Raw genomic sequence first — 17416 nt, 5'->3', positions numbered from 1 at the left:
CATGGCCCTACCTTCTCCATACTCCATACAAAGGTGTGCTACATCTCTACAGGTAGTAGGGACCAATCCAGGGAGTACTAAGTCTGTTGCTGTGCCCAATTTAGGTTTAGGGAGCAAGATGGGGGATTCCTTTGGACTACTTTTCCCTTCGAGCGTAGCTATGGGTTGAACAGCTGCTCACCATCACTTGTGTGTTCCATGTTTTAGCAGAAATTGCATAGTTCTTTTGCACCTTGGAGAAAATTGGTCCCTATGCTATTTGCATTATAATCATCCAAGATATAAAAATAGATAAGAAGTAATGTCTGAAGGTGGCTGTTAATAAATGTATACAAATAAACACCAGTGAGACATGTTTTGAGTCTGACAGAAAGGAGCCTTTTATGAAAAGCATGATAGTTAAAAATCTGTGCATTAGCTTCCATCCAAGATTGAATCCAGGATCCAAGTGATTATGGATCTTGTCATTTTCAACTTCAGTATTTACATAGTGGATGTTATCACGGAAGATCAACATTTAATTTCTATACTGTCATTTGCACTCTTGTGCAAACACGCTATCTGCAGCCCTGAATAATGCACATACAATTGTATTTTTTGTAAATAACGTAAAGATTTTAGTGATTAAGCCTACATGAATCCTTCAGAACATAACTTTCCAACTCTTTAATTTTAAAAGGTAAATGAATACAGATACTATAATGCTTAATGTATTGTACACATTTCTGTTAATCACTGAATATGCTGAAGTCGTTGTGTTTTAGGGGGAAAAGCACCCAGTGGGCCAGCGAGCCATATTCAAAGATGTCACAGGAAGTGGTATCACATCAGGAAGTGATGTCACGTGACCTTTGACACCAGTGAAGTTGCAGGTGTTGACATGGTGCTGGTTGACATGGTATGCATGCCCAGGTTGACATGGTGCTGCAGGAGCTGCTTGGCTACATCTGTGTTGGCTTGGTGCTGGAGAAGCCACGGGGCCAGGCAGGGGTTAACCTGGGGCCCACCCAGCCTGCCGGTGCCATGCCGGGGTTGACATGGTGCTGCAGGACCCGCCTGGGCAGAACCTGTTTGGCACCAGCCAGGAAAAGCAGCATGCAGCTGAAGCTGGCTTCCCATATGCTGCTGGGGACGGGAGGAGGCTGCCCAGGTCTGCGCCAGCCAGCAGAAGCGGCAGCGGAGCCATGTGCTGCTCGGGACCGACTGGTGCAGGCTCGTCTCGTCTCGAGCGGCACATGGCTTCGCTGTGGCTTCTGCTGGCTGGTGCAGACCCGTCTGGGCTCCGCCCATCAGCAGCAGCACGAGGAGCGGCCCCCTTGGGGCCTTGTGTGGGCGGCCGGGCCCAGATTGCCGCAGCGTCTTGCTGTGGGGCAGGGCAGTGGGGCTGGCTTGAAGCGGGCGGGTGAGGAGGCAGGCACGGGCCGGCTGCGCCAGCGGCCGCTGCTTGGCCTCCCCTGTGGGGTCACTTCGGCAGTGCAGGGCACGGGCACAGGCTCGTGTCAGGGCGGGGAGGTGGGGGCAGGAATATGGGTGGTCCCAGACACGCATCTTCCCCACCAGCGACTGGCATCCTGCCCACCCATCCTCAGCTGTGCAGGCTACATTATCAGGAGCTGAACTGCCAAGGAGGTGGCTGGATGTAGAGTGCCTCTGGGCCGGGCTCCTCCTGCCTCCCGCCCAGCCTGGCTCTGGCAGCTGCGCACCCTGCAGCCCCAGCCTGGCCCTGAGGTACCCCCAGCTCCGCGTGGGAACTAACCTCGTGCCTCTGCCCACCACGCATGAGGGCAGGGCAGGGCACGGGCCATACTGCAGTTCCCCTGGCCATGTGCCGGGGGCAAGGGGGGGAGCCAGAGAAGAAGTTGCACGCACTGTCCCCAGCTGGTCTAATCAGGTGCGGCTGGGGCAGCTCCGCTCCACGCAGCCCTCGGGGCAACGGCGGCAGGACCCAGCTCACTGAGTCTAGCCCCGCGGGGGGTAAGCAGCTCCCCTCCCTTTGCTGCCGGCTGGGGCCAGCGGACCGGCCCTGCCTGCTGCCATGGAGCACAGAGCAGGCGCCTCGGGCCAGATAAAATGGCTTGGCGGGCTGCATGTTGGACAAGCCTGCTGTAGTTGTATACATGTCTGAGAATCAAACCCTGGCGTCCTGTGGGGCAGATGAGAAATCTACCAGTGCACCACAACAACGTGTACGCCACATTTACCAAGTTAAATATATCAATTATATAAAATTATAGGAGGAAAAAAGATAAAAATGCTGAAGCACATACCTATACCTTATATTGTGCCTGGAAAACTAGGACCCCTGAGTTTATTAAAATATCCTGACTACATTGATTTTCTCAGGAGGACTTAGTAATGTTATATCAGCTCTTGATCATTGATTCTGGAGTGAAGCTGTGCTGTGAATTTGCAACAGGAATCTTGTTAATTAGGATGGCTGGCTGATAAATACTCGAACAATCCCTGGATGATTTCCAGTTATTGCTGTAGTGAATATACTCCAGAACTGTTATCTTCCAACCTATTACAGGGTAGAGGGAGACTTAAAGGACTGAAGAGGGATTTTGACTCCCTTTTTACCTTTTCTACGAAACTTTGTTTTCCTGTATTGTTAACATTTCTCACTGCTGTTTATGAAAGCATTTTCTGTCCTTGTAAAACAGAGTTCCTCTGTTTGTCTTCAGAAGTGGTACTGTTGTAAGACTTAAATAGGTTTTGAAAGGTACATGCCTTGTACTGTTCTTCTGCACATGGGTGGATTTTATCAAGTCTATTCTGTTAACTAAAATTCTGTACAGAGCTTTCATTTGATGAAGGTATTTTTTCCTTCCCGTGTTAATGTGTTTTGTAGCGTTACTGTCTCCTTTAAGGTAGCAGTCATGTTTTGCTTCCAAGCGGGCTGCATGTCAAGTGCTGAGTGTAGATATCACATACAATGTATAGAAATACAAATGTGTCTCCACTAAGCACACCAAAAAGCAGCACCTGCTTCCATTCTGACAAAAACCATCACACTCTGTCTCTCTCTAGTAGTACAGTTCTAACCCCATGCACTTTATTCCTTCATGGAGCATAACATGACCATGGGCAGGTGAGTGGTACTGTTTTATCTAGGCTGGGTGGGTGGTTCTGAGTCAAGGGAAAATATAAAACCTTATGGCTCCTAAATCCTAAAAATGGGTTCACTGGCATGATAATCATGCAGAGTGTCCTTTCTTGGATTTTCAGGAACCCATAAACTGGACAAGGTCAGCTTTGTACATCCTCTGATGTGTAGGGAGACCTAGTTGGGCAGGAGTGGGCAAAATTCACCTTTGGGCCTGATCCAGCCTACCAGTTGACTGTATCTTGCCCAGGGGTGGGCAAAATACAGCCCTCCAGGCCATTCTGTCTGGCCCACAGGGCCCCTAAAATTTTTAGAAAATTAATATTTATCTGCCCTTGGCTGCCTGTCATGTGGCCCTCGATGGCTTTCCAAAACTCAGTAAGCGGCCCTCTGTCCAAAATAATTGCCCACCTCTGCTCTAGCCTGTAGCTGCCCCTGCACTGCTCCACATGGGGCTGAGCTTTGCAGCCTGTGCTGCACTCTGGTCCACACCTGCTCTGTACCCACCGACAGCACCACCCTGGGCCCAGCCCCAGCCAGTGTGCACAGCTTCCCAGGGCAGCAGGCTGTAAAGAAATCCCCTTCTGTCCGTCTCTGCTTGGGTCAGTTCAGTTACACCACCCTCTTTCACCTGCTTGCTCTTTGGTTTTAACTTGGTCACCAGGTGAGTGGGCTGGATAAATTCCTGAGGGGAGAGGGAGCTTACTTTCTTCCTCTGGCACCCTTTTGGAACACGCAAGCAACAGCCTCCAGAGACTCTCTCTGGATGAATTAGTGAGCAAAGACCTGAAAACTAGCTAGTAGATTAGAACTAAGTAACTCAGACACGTGGCTTCTGCCCCAGTGTGCATTTATTATTCACTAGATAAGCAGCACTGGGATATTTTCTATCTTGTTTGGATCAGGGGCCTAATTTAGAAAATAGGACCTTCCCCCTTTCAGGGCAATATCCATCACACTCATTTTCACCCAGGATAATTCTAAGGGGCTTAGACTATTTTTTTCTGGATAAATACAGGACAAGCCAAAGTAAATTCCTTCTAACTATTCATTAATTTATTGGGATATTAGCAGCTGGGAAAAATGACCAACAGTAGCTACATATAGTACAGAATATATGGTTATATTCACCACCAGGTGATGTAGCCTCAGATATGCCACATCATTTATCCTATAGTCAAGGCAAATTTCAGACTCTGCACCCATGCCTTTTTATCTTATCTTGTGGTTTTATACATTTCAAATTTGAAACTTTTCTGTGTTGCTGTCCATTCCTCTGAGACAACTATCCCACAGCCAATTCAGCAAGGTCTGAGTTGTGAGGTATGTTCATTACCTATATTTGGGGACTGTCTGATTAGTATTGGTGTGGTCACCAGCCTGTTCATCTCAACTCACTTGAAACTGTCCTAAATGGGTCTGTTTTCACTTGCATGCTAGTCATTGTAATTCAGATTAAACCCATCTCTGGACCTAGTTTATCCTGTATAGAGAAATACAGTGACACACCCAACCATGAGCTGGGTTTAGGAGCTCACCAACAACTCTGTCAGTTGTCCTTTTAACTTATTTTCTTCTTGGCCCTGTTAGCACTGGATTTAACTTAGTTACCTTTTTCTGGGTGGACAGAAACCCTCAGATTGACCATGACTTCTTCCATTTGATAATAGGCAAATGTTATTGATACACAGTGATAGCAGAGAAGAGTAATGCAGGCAAGGCAAATTAAATACCCCCACATCTTCTACATCTACCAGTCCTAGGGTTCACAGAGGGAAGGTACGTCTGGCCAGTATTGAAGCTTCACCCTGTGGTTCTTTCTTGAATGTCAGCAGCTTGGTGGTCGAGGACTGAGGCCCACCCTGCTCAGTGGGGTGGGTGAGACAGGTTGGTGGTCTGCCCTCTGTCCATGGTGGCCTCGGGTCCCCCTCTCAGGGGACTCTTTGCTGCTTTGAAATCCCTTCTTTTGTATTCTTTCCTTCCTCTGATGACTCTTTATTTTGGGTACCATTGATTAATTTCTCTGTGGTCGTCATACTATCCATGTTCTGTTCTGTCAGCATTTTCCTTTGTTTTCCAAATCCATTACATGCATGCATCTTAATTCGGTCATTAACTGGTGTCTTAATTTGGGCATGCCCTGGCCTCATAATTTGGTCCTTCCACCAAAACCAAAAATCCTGGGGGCTCTGCAGCTGGTGGTCACTGTGACCTACCTACTTTATCTCATGATATGGGTTATCAGGGAAGTGTGGTAGATGTCTTCAGTTTCCCAGCCTGTTTGTCTGCTGGTTCCAGACACAGAGAGGCTTGAAGGAAACTTTGTCACAAACAGGCTTTTAGAAACCAGTTAACCTTTGCTGTTTCCCTGGACCATTGTTTTAATACAGTTTCTATTTTACCTACCAGCCAGTTCCTAAAAGCAAACCTCTAAATATAATTTTCTAGCCATTAGGCTCCACATATTTTCCTCTCCTAGCTGCCCCCTCAGCTTTACCCTTTTTCTCCCTGACCTGATAGTTGTAGTTTTTCTGCAACTAAAGTGTCAAAACTTACTTCTTATTGCACAGGAGCCTGAGTAATTCTCCTCTACCTGGAGCTATGCAGCCAGTCAAGCCTTCTGAGCCTGCTCAGAAGGGGAACACAGGGCAAACTTAGCTACATAGAAGATAAATTGAAGGTAAGTGTCAGAAATTGCAGGTATGTGGCTCTATGTAACTGCAGTTAGATGTGTAAAAGTGTGTGAGAGTGTGCAATTTGATTGTCTTTCCTTCCCAGTACAAGGGTTTCCAGTCTTGCCTGCTATGACTTCTTGTAATATAGAAAAAGAGAGGATGAATAATATATGGAGGACAGTGGGATACCTTCACATCAAAGGGTGGTTTCACAGGGCTTGTCCTCCCCTACATCCTGCACCTTTCTAAAGACAGGAGAAAATACCATGGCTCCTGGCTCTTAACACGCATCGCTGCTCCATGCAGTCTCTCTGCCTCCAGTCCTGTCAGTACTGCCCAGATCCCCAAGTTTGTCTCTGTCTGCACCTGCATGCCTTAGGTGTGCGATTCCCTGAGGCTTTTCTCCATGACTCCCCATGGATCTTTGCAGCCTGCTGCAACTCAGAGCTGTGTGTTCCCTTCTCTGGGGGGCGTGAGAGCCTGATCCTGCATTTTTTTTGTTCCCGGAAACTGTCTGGACCGATGGAGTCTTGTCATGGGAACATGCGACTCCAGGGACTTGGTGTCACAGTTCTCCACCAGGTGTTTCTCCTCTATCACCATGGCTCAGCCTTCTTGCCCAACCCACACCTGCCAAGATGCTGGGGTCTGGCCTGAGAATTAACCTGCATGGTTCTTATGATTGAACAGTGCAGCATAGATGAAAATACATTATCAGTTCGGTCCTGTGCCTCACTGGAATCTTTCTGTGCACAATATGTTGGTAGGTGCAGTTCCGAATTCTGCCATAAAAATGTTTGCGCAAAATAATAACTTAGGTTTTTACTCTAAATTGTACAACGTACAGCGTATTTGTGAAATTATTTTTAATCTTTTCCTAATAATTTATAACAGTTCGATATGCTATTGTAGGACAGTACAGACTGTAATAGTAGTGCATTTGGAGTGGAGTTACCACAGCTTTAATGGTTTTGACTCAGAGACTTATACCTTGAGCACATTCAAGCATGTTTTCATGAATGCAACAAAAGAGACCCTGATAGTGGAGTTATCTTCATAAATTCAAATTCCTGCTCCAAAGCATGGGGGAACTACAATGAAATAATAGCAGTGAAGCAATTACACAAATTCTTAACAGAAACAAAAAAAAATGTTTTTCTTTAGTTCTGATGTTGGAAAAGGATAAAGTATTTTAACTCAGAGTGAAATTTTGCAATGGCCTTCCCAGAAAAGTAGTAGGGCAAAGAAACTGATTCACTTTAAGATAGCATTGGTTAAGTTTTGTCTTCTCTATAGCAGAAATGTCAAACATATGGCCTGCAGGCCAGATCTAGACCATGGAGCTACTGCATCTGCTTCACCGAGCTACTAGTGGGCCACCAGAAGTTGGGGGGTATTGTAGTGGGATGTGGCCTGCCACAGAATCTGGAGCCTTTGGGCCCTAGTGAACAAGGTGACAGGAGGGCAAGTGACAACTGACACAGCTGTGGTCACCCTCTGGCTTCTTTGCCTTTTGCCCCTTCTGTGGCCCCAGCTCCTTAGCTGCTTGTCCTGCTGCTGCATGCCCCATGCCTCATGCTGAACCTGGAGCTGTTCCTGCCATGTACTCTGTGATAGAGCTGGAGAAACTGCTCTGGCATGAAAGATGTTGGTGGCAGCAGCTCCATCTCTGGCGTATAGCACATGGTATGTGGAAGGAGGTGAAGTTGGCACTGTTGCTGCGTGCATTGAGCAAGAGATGGAGATGATCTTACTGCCACTGGAGCTGGACCTGATCTGCAGGCTCTGGGCTGGATCTGATTTGCAAGAAGCCCCATGGTCTGGATCTGGCCCTGGGGCAGGAGATGAGTTTGACATCCCTGTTCTATAGCATGGGGAACAGTCTTTTCCTTAGGACCTTCTGATCAGGTATTAACCAACTACTACTGCAAGTTACAGGGTGTTCTTGGTGTTTTGGGTATTGTTCCTTGTAGCTAAGTGTGAGTTAGAAATAGCGATTTGAAAATTCTGTGTAGAATGGCCAGGAAGTCCATTCCAATGTCTCTGATTGAATCTTAAAATCAAACAAAACTTCTCTCAAAGCTAATTCCCCCACCCCCCTATACACCTGCACACACAGGTGGAGGCAGGCATTGTGCATGGAAAAATTAGATTAAATAGTTAAAGTTTGGCAAAGTTATTCAAAATGATTTTATGGTGAAAAACATCAGACAACCTTAAAGTGTAGCTGTATGTAGCTCCTACCCCTGTTTATACTAATATAATGTTTTTTCTTCGTTATACAAGTGGGGAGACTGAAAGCTCCTAATGATTAAGTGACTTGCCCAAGATCACATAGTTGGTAGATTTTGGAATAGACATCAGGTTCATAGTTTCTAGGGTTGGAAGGGACCTGAGCAGATCATCAAGTCCGACCCCCTGCCATGGCAGGAAAGAGTACTGTGGTCAAATGACCCCAGCAAGGTGTACATCCAGCCTCCTCTTAAAGACCCCCAGGGTAGGAGCCAGCACCACTTCTCTTGGAAGTTGATTCCAGATCCTAGCCGCCCTGACAGTGAAGTAGCGCCTCCTGATATCTACCCTAAATCTACCCTCTGCCAGCTTGTGACCATTATTCCTGGTCACTCCTGGTACTGCTTAGGGGAACAGGGACTTCCCCAGTGCCTGCTGGTCTCCCCTGACTAGTTTGTAAACGGCCACTAGATCCCCACTCAGCCTTCTCTTGTGGAAGCTGAACAGGTTCAGGTCCCGTAGCCTCTCCTCATAGGGCCTGCCCTGCTGCCCCCGATCATGCGAGGTTTCCTGAGCCAATCCAGTGTCTTTTCCGCAGCGTTACACCCACTTCTTCCTAACAAATTAAACAACTAAACTGAATTGACTCTTTATAGTGTCCTTGAAGAATATGACATTTATCTAGAATAATGGCACCTGTAGGAGTGTACATCCTGTGCTCCATTAAAGCTTTGTTATGTTTATTTGTGCACAGTAGATGGCACTCTAGGAGCTCATGAAGGTTATGATGACAGGTTGTTTCTAAAGTAAAGGGCAAATGGTAGTGAGCTATTTTTAGATTAACATATTTTGGCTAATTTGCATCATGTCATAAACCCCAAGATGATTGAATTTTATATGGAGCTATATATTTGGTCTGTTACCTAATTTTCCCGCCTCTCCCTCAGCCTACTAGTTGGTGTTATCTCCCTGTTAAATTTTATTGTCTAGACTTTTTGAACCAGTAACTATCCTGCTACAGGTTAGGCATTATTTAGTGCTCTCTCCAATCTTCCCCTTGAAGCTGACCCTCCAGGGTAGCCAAGAAATGTGGGGCAAGGATGGAAAGAACAAACTAGACAGTATGTTGCTTAGTGAGATGGGGGCGGGGGGAGCTGGATTCCAGCTTTGACCCTTGCTTCTAGTGGGATAGAGACTTTCTCATTGTTTCCCAGCTAGTCCAGTCATCAAATGCAAGGTGCAGTGGCTCAGCTTCAAGAAAAAGGCTGGCTGCTGCTTCACCTGTAGCATGGTGGTTACAGTGCCATGTTAGGAAGCTGGCCATTTAGGGTCAAATTCCTTGTGTGTGAGGAGGCCCAAAACCTGAGTCTCCTGCTTCCTGGCATAGTGCCCTAATCACTAGGCTTTTGGACTAAGTTGGGGGTAACCCATGAGAGGTTAATTTTCTGCCTGCAGGCTCTCTCTACTGGTGCACTGCTGCTTCTCCAGGTTCCTCGTCTGTCTTCTAGCTTCTGGTTCCTCTTGGTAGGGGAGTTGGGATCCATGCCCCTTGTGTGGTGGAGGAGCCCATTCCCAAAGGAGGGCCCTAGGTACCTGTGCAGTTTGTGTGGTGGGGGGAGGGTCAGGTGGGTCTGTGCAGCAGGGGAGGGGACAGGCAGACATATTGTATGTGGCCCCTGGCTGCTTAGAATTTGGACAGCTCTGGGCTAGTGTGTTTAGAGGAGATGGAAGAGATTTCTTCGTCCTCCATTTATTTACTGGCAGGTGCTCAAGCAGGCATGTAGACTGATACTGTTTCACCAGTGCACCAAAAATTGCACTTGTGCAGCTGGGTAACTGCTATTTAGGTGCCTAAAATCCAATAAAAGTCTGCCATAAGCATTATTTATTATCTGTCTGTAGAGTGCCTGGAACCTTAATATAGTTTACAGGAGTTTGATGCTACCACTGTATAAATATCAAGTAATAATTATATGTGTGCAAAGTAAATCTGTGCATGCAGTCTTATGTAGACATTAAATGTGTTTCTTTAAAGGGTTAATTCTTAGGCACAAACTCAGGGAAAGCTAGAGCACTTTGAAGATATATTATTTTGTTAAGGGTTGCTGCCAAAAGTCACCTGTCTTTCAACTGCTGATTTATTAGGCTAGCATAGAGATAAATTCTCCCTATTACAGATGCATTTGAGGGCAATTTCTGTTGTTTTGGCCTCACTGTTTCAAGACTTTGACCTGATGCTTAATATTCCATGTAATCAAGATCTCTGTAATCATGACAGTAATTCAATTTATAGACACTCAGTCCCTTATTTACTTGAAGGAAGAGTTTCAGACCTGAATATCTTAAGCAAAGATGACAATAGTGTTAGAGACTTGTATCAGCATCTGCTACAGTGCAAGCAGACATACTGATTCGTAGAGTGAAACTGAGGTGGGAGGGGGTGGCAGCAGATGGGATGTTAATAGGAAAAAAAAATGAAGCATGTTGCAGCATGGGATCATCACACTTCTCAACTTCTACAGGGAGTCTTTCTCGGGGCTGGGGGAGGGGAAGGTGCTATTGCTGCTCTGTTTGCTGTTCTGCAAATGACAGTGTCATGGGCGTCTTCTCCTTGACTTTGTGCCTGTGGCTTTTGGAGGTTTGGTTGGCAGCTGTCCATGGTGCTGATCTGATCTGCTGCCCCCGGCAGCAGTGGAGGAGACCGCCGCTCTCCTGGGTGGGGATTGATTAGAGCTGCCTGCAGATTCAGTCCAGAGACTACACTCCCTTTCCTGTCTGGATCTTTCAGCAAACAGGCAGGGTCTATAAATGAACTGTGAAGAGGCAGCCAGATGAACTGAGAGGGAAAGAAAGAGCGAACAGTATAGCAGGAGAAGGAGATGCTGTGCAACTCCAGCTGCTGCTGCTGCTGCAAGAATCTCGAGGGCTCTTGCAGCCATTGAGGCAGAACTGAGACTGGATCTGGGGGGTGAGTAATGGGATTACTTTGCAATTCTACTCCCAGCTTTGCAAAGAAACCCACCTTGATTGCAGAACAATGGGGGTTGTGATGGGATCTGTCCCACTCCCACAGCCCGTTCTTCCCTTCCTTTGACTCCTGTAGTGATAGCTATACCTTGCTAGTGCCCTGGAGCCTCTGCTGAACAGAGTGCCAGAGCTCAGTCTCCTCTGGGAAAGGGATCAAGACATGCAAGAGCATGCTTATTGTATCCTTTCCTGAAAGCAGAGCAGCCGGTTTCTAACTCGGGCATGCTGGGCTGGGGTTGGGGGTGGGGGGATGGACAACGTGGGGAGAAAGGGGAAGCAGGGGGATGGGATGAAGGTGGAGAAGACAAAGCAGCTTGCACAGTCTCTAGATAAAAGGAACTCTTCTTGCTGAGTTCAGGCTTGCACAAGCCTCTCTGATATTAATTGTCATTCCAGGCACCAAATATACTCACCTACCTTACAAGTGAAATTAATAGTATTTTACTTGCCAGTCAAAGACATTTATTTGCCTCAGGCAATGAGGAAAATAAATTTTGCAAGACTCGGCTAATTGATTTAAGATAAAGTGAACTGTTTGCAAGACTCTGGCTCTCATTATTGCACAGCCACATGTTTCATTGGCCAGACATGGGCTGGATGTTATTGAAAGGGCTTTGCCTCCTAGTGCTGAGAAGAGGCACTATTTGCCTATTGTGTGCAGTGAGGAAGGAAGCAGAGGCTCCGAGGTTGAGACTTGGTAATAACTTGAAAGTGGATTTTTCCCTCTCTGTAGTGCAAATGTAATATTTAATCTGGAATCACTACAGAATTATATGTATAAAAAAGCCCAGCCTCCCCCCATGCCTGCATATTGCCTCTGAGTAAGCACTTCTCAGTCTCTCTGTGAAGCTGGACTGCACAAGAAGTTCCAGATTCCCCTCCCCCCCAAAGCCTCCCCTCACCTGCCAGCCATCTATGGGGGAGATGTGCTTAAACCTCATGGGTCACCTTTGCCTGCGTCCCCACCAGAGTGAGGTCTCCATCACCTGGCAAGGTCAGACAGACAGACTGACAAGCAAACCTCTGGGTGCTGTTATTGCATTCTGCCAAAACAAAGAGCATGGAAGGGCGTATTGTGGTTGGGAGGTGGGAGTGGAAATAGAGGAGGGGGAGAGCATGCCCGCCTTCTGCACAAGCAGTGGAGATGCTTTAATATCTGCAGCTCAGGCACAACATACAAACCAAACATTAATTTTAACCAGCTAAATATGATGAAGGCAGCAACGTTTGATAGGATTTCTAACAGTGGTGTCCAAGAAGCTGTAATTTGTTTTACTTTGTTTGTTAAATCAAGTTAATTTTACATTTCAACAATTCCAGCATCTGATTCTTCTGGCTTTCACCTGGAGCATCCCCGTGAGTTTGGGATTGATAAAAGAATTGAGAACCTATGTAAAATTGTATATTGATTTTACAGTTAGTACAGCAAATGGAATGCTGCAATGCTGGCATGAATTACTTGCAAGACCTGGTTAGAATTACTGGATAAAACAAACCTCTGTAGAGCAGGTGTGTCCTCTGGAGATGGAAGGGAACAGAGAAGGAAACTGGACGTGTGCACTTTTAACAAAGAATTACCAAATATTCAGTTTTCCTGCTAACTTGGTTTTCATGAATTCTTTTTTAATTACTTATATATTTCCAGTCAGGTGCTAATATATATTTATAAATAACCCTGTTCTTAAATAATCTTTTGAAACAAATTATAAAAGTGTTGGGTTGAATTTGGAAAACTTTATACTTAGAATTGTGCTGTATTCTTTTTCATTCTTATTAGGGTGTTAATTGATATTGGAGTCTGATAATTCTGCAGTTCAGGTGTTGGCTTGTTTGGTAATAATTAGAAATAAGTGGAGCATCAAAGGCATGATTATATCAAGATGTGATGATAGTCACATTATTAGGCAATTGAGATATATATGTATGTGTGTGTGTATATGTATATCTATACGTATATGTGTGTGCGCACGCATGCGTGTGTGTGTGCGCACGCATGCACACACACACATACATACATATATAACTTTAGCATCGGATTTACAAAAAATCATAGGGTATGAGTTTTGTTTATTCATTCTGGGCAAACCAGAGAAATAAGCTTGTAATCAAGCATCGGTACATAAGAGAATCCCATCACTATTATTTTTATTTACATTAATAGAACAAAAGATTTGCCAAAAGTGTTTTTGAGCATTGGGACACAGATGACTTTAACAGGCATTGTGCAGCAGTTCTTTGGCCACTCTTAGATTTAAGCCCTCAGTGTTGCAGTACTGGGCTGCATTTTTTCCAAAATTAAAATGTCAGCCTGTTCTAACAGTCACATTTCTCATTGTATCTGGAAAAAAAAGACCATAGTTTTATTTTTAATTTGGAGCTAAAGTATAGGAAGAGATTCATTTTGCATCTTTGATAGCTCATAATATTTTGGTCTATAGAAGTAACTTTTAAGTTATTATATTTTGCTTCCTTAGAAAAATAATTGTTTCCTAAATTAGCATGAACATTTGGAAAAAGCTGTTAGACTTTACCTGCAGTGTTTTGTTCCTCTGGCAGGGACCAAAAAACACATTCCGTTTTAGAGAGTAATTTTTTGTAGGAAAATATTAGATGTGTGGGACAAAATATGTGCTAGCACTTTTGATGCTATAATTCAAGGTCAAGACCAGTGAAGGTTTAAGGTGCTTAATACTGAACATACATGTTTGCTCTAACTGTGTTATGTCAAATTTTCTTATTTGTACTTCTTTGCACAAAGCAGTTAGCTTAAGATTTTTAAAACATGTAATTTTAATACAAATAATGAATCTTTGCGAAATGTAACTGATTCATGCATATTTCTCAATGAATTAACACATGGCTTTTGGATACTATAATGAAATATAGGACTGACACTTATTTGTGGAGTATATTTTATTAAAAAAAAATTTACTATCAAAATATAAATATTTTATCATCTTTTTATCTTTTAAAAATCTTTCTTTTTTGCTGTTTATTTATATTGATCCATGTGAAGCATCAATAGCTTTGGGGAATTTGGATATGCACTGTAAACCAAAATTACAATAAAAGCAAGACACATTTTCAAAGTCATTCTCAGCCTGAAGGCAATTTCCATTACTGTCAGAAACTAGGTTTCTCATGCTTTAGCATTATTTTAGGTTTTAAATTTAGAGAGGAGGAGTAGTGACTTCATGGTTTAAGTGTGGGTTTTTTTTTAATTATTTGTTACTAAGAACTATTAACTACAGCATCAAAAGCCACACAGTAGTTTGTGTATTTTGTTACTTATCGTATCGTATCTCAGTTTCTGTAGAATTTCATGCATGTTTAATTCACTATACCAAGGCTCTGCTTATAAAAGTAAAGCAATCCCTTAATTATTAAGGCTTAAGAGATATTTATCAGGGCATCAACACAAAGGTCTAAGGATCTAGTCCTGCTCTTATTGAAATCAATGGCAAAGCTCCCATTGACTTCAAGACAAAGAAAGTGTGGAGTTCTATCAGATAAATGAACAAATAACAACAACAACAAAGTAGATGGAGATGTATTGTCCACACAATTCCTCTGCTTAGTGATTGGTGGTTCATAAATATGTAGAAAGTGATCTTAAAGCAGTGTGTGCATCTTGAGCAGGAATTCAGTGTATTAATACAAGAGCCATACTTTATCTACCCAAGTGTCTAAATGGAAGAAAGCTATTTTAATTACTCCGTTTCTTTTCATTATTAGGTTGCATTTCATATTCTTTAAATGGAAAAAAAATTAGTAGCGATGAAAGCCTATCCATCATGCCTGTGAACCTAGTGGGAGCAGGATAAACCTTTGAGCATATCTTCCTTCTGGTATTGTCTTTTGATTGGAAGAAAATAAGTTGAGCTGGCAAAAAGAGAAAAAATAACAACTTGAACTTAAAGAAGAGCAAAGTATTTTTTTATCAGCGGTATAAAATGACTTAAATTTTTCTACATGACTGTGTATCAGGGACTGCGAAAATTTAAGATCTGTTTTACTGACTTTCTGCATAACCTTGGACAGGTTGCTTAGGCCAACCTTTGAATGGGTGGCCTTTGCTTCTGCATTTCCATAGTTTTGGGGTACATGTCTTGATACCTTGGGTTTGATTTTTAGAAATACTGGGCATCCACAAGTCCCATTAATTTCCAGTGCAGTAGAGGGTGATTTTTATCTTCAATTGGGAACTTGTATATTTAGGCCACCAAAATAGGAGGCCGTGTTTGAACCTTTACTTTCTTCAATTCAACCTTCTTCCTGTAAAATAAAGATAATACCTCTGTCATAAGCATGGGGAAGCGGGGAGATGTGTGTGGGTGTGGGGCTTAGTTCATTAATGTTTCAGTGCTCTGTGTTCTTAAAGCATTTTGATTTCCTCAAATAAAAGGTACTGTGAAGGACACTGTATTATTAGAATTACAAAATCCAGAGACTGAAGTTATTTTAACATTGATCTTTTTCAACAACTGTCTGGAAAGAAAATATCTGCAATCAGATTCAAACATGAGTCTGCATTCTTCTGCAACACTGTATTTTAAGTACTTCAGCTGAAAAAGGTCAAAACAAACAAAGAGAATCTCTCTTTCCCTTAATGTCTTTTCATGTTGTGCTTGTGGGTCTGAGCTGCAGGTTTCCTGACCATGGCTTATCAATCATGTTGCTAGTGAAAATGCGGTGTTTGGAGACTAGAAGGTGATGAATGGGGTTTGCGGCCGTATCCTATTAGGTTTGTGACATGTCCACATGTCCACTGAGCAAGCTACTCTGTATAACTACCGAAATGTCTACTCTAATGTTGTCAGATTTATGCTAATTTATTGGTAATGAGTGAATGAGAAGGGCATTGAATAATTCAACACATTTTATTATAAGCAGAGAGGAATGTGGTGAGAAATGATTCAAACAGCCATTGACTATTACTGGGTGCATCTATGTGTGCAATTAAGGTGGAGCAGTAAACTCTGGCGCACTTCATGCTGGAGTCAACTGCTTCTGGAAGCAGCATCTACATGTGCATCTAGGACCACAGCACTATGAGCCAGGGTTGAGCAGTCCTGGGCTGATAGGGAACTAGGGGGGTCAGCCCCAGGCTATGTGTGGTGGTGTTGGGGAGAGTTGGGGCTGATTGGAGCACGAGGGTGCTAAAATGCAGGGCTAGGCAGCAGGCAACCCTTGCACTTCACCACCCTCATGCCCCAGCCAGCCTCTGTCATTGTCTACATGTGCATTTCAGCGCACATAAGTACTCAACTGTAAGATAGCACTGTCCCCGACAGTACTATCTTACGGTAAAGTGAATGTACTGTGCCCTAATACTGGTGCATACATAGATGGTGATGCTAATTAGTCTTTGCAGTAAAGCACGTGTGTAGATGCACCCACTGTGTAACACATTAATTCTCTAAATATATCCTTGATATACCAGTGGGGACCGTATCATCCATTAAAATATCTGCATGCCCTTTCTTTTTGGCTTAGGATAGAAGTAAAATTGCCACACATCTGGCATTTACTAGAAAAAAGGTGATTATGCTTGCATATACATTACTACTTTGTAGTTTAAATGGACTGGTACAAATTACTAGCAAAAAGGACCTCTCAGATTAAATTGAAGCAATGCATTGGCCCCCAAATACTAAGTCAGGCTTAGAGAGGTTATTTATGTTGCTTAATACAGTACTTGAAGATATTTGCATATGATGATGATAAGGACAGTAGACTAGAATAAAACTGAGATTCTGTGTCTAAAAGGAAGGCATTGCTATGATTTTGGGGATAGGGAATTGCTAACTTAATAGGAGGTAGGAAACATTGGCAGGTTCTAAGATCCTTCAGGAAAATTGCAGGTTGGTAATCAAACTAGGTGGGTGTCATTAGCTCTAACCCAAGAATATAAAAACTTGCATCTCTCTGAGCCAGCTAGAGCAAGGGCCTTTATAGGGAGGTCTAGAACAGTGGTGTTCAACCCCCGGGGGCGTACAGACTGGGGTGGGCAATTACTTGGGCTGAAGGGCCACTTAATGAATTTTGGTGAGCTGTTGAGGGTGGGCAGTGCAGGGAGATGCCAATTGATCCTGTATAGCCTGCCGGCTGCTGCCAGGACCCTGAGTGGGGAGGGCTGCATTCTGTGCTACTCCACTCTGCCGCACCTGGGGCTGGACTGGACTGGGCCGTGCAGCATAGGCAGAGAGAGAAAAATATTATTTGGGGGCGCTGAGTGCACGCATGCATGCACGCTCAGTCCCTGCCCTCGCCCCCACCCCTGCTCCCGCCCCCAAATGGGGCATGGGATGGAGCTGCGAGTAGCTTGTCCAGTGGGTGCCTGGTGCAGGGAGGGGGTGACAACACAGCCCTGGCC

The 17416-nt window shown here is 44.2% G+C and overlaps 1 protein-coding gene across 5 annotated transcripts in view; it reads left to right on the top strand.

Annotated features, from left to right (window-relative positions):
* OSBP2 (oxysterol binding protein 2) overlaps positions 1-17416 on the top strand; it is a 341188-nt gene that overhangs the window by 99607 nt on the left and 224165 nt on the right. The window contains exon 1 of one of the 5 annotated variants that reach the window (XM_090061930.1): positions 5705-5786. The exons of 3 other annotated variants lie outside the window; for them this stretch is intronic. The gene's annotated coding sequence lies outside the window, so the exon portion shown is untranslated. Of the gene's footprint in view, positions 1-5704; positions 5787-10959; positions 10982-17416 lie in introns of those variants that run through there. One more of the 5 variants, XM_090061931.1, reaches the window with a different exon arrangement.

The sequence above is a fragment of the Crocodylus siamensis genome, chromosome 9 (assembly GCF_052110815.1).
Source record: "Crocodylus siamensis isolate JL-2025a chromosome 9, ASM5211081v1, whole genome shotgun sequence".
In the NCBI taxonomy this organism is placed as follows: Eukaryota; Metazoa; Chordata; order Crocodylia; family Crocodylidae; genus Crocodylus; species Crocodylus siamensis.
The sequence above is the reverse complement of the archived record's forward strand: the minus strand, read 5'-3'. Positions and strand labels throughout refer to the sequence as shown.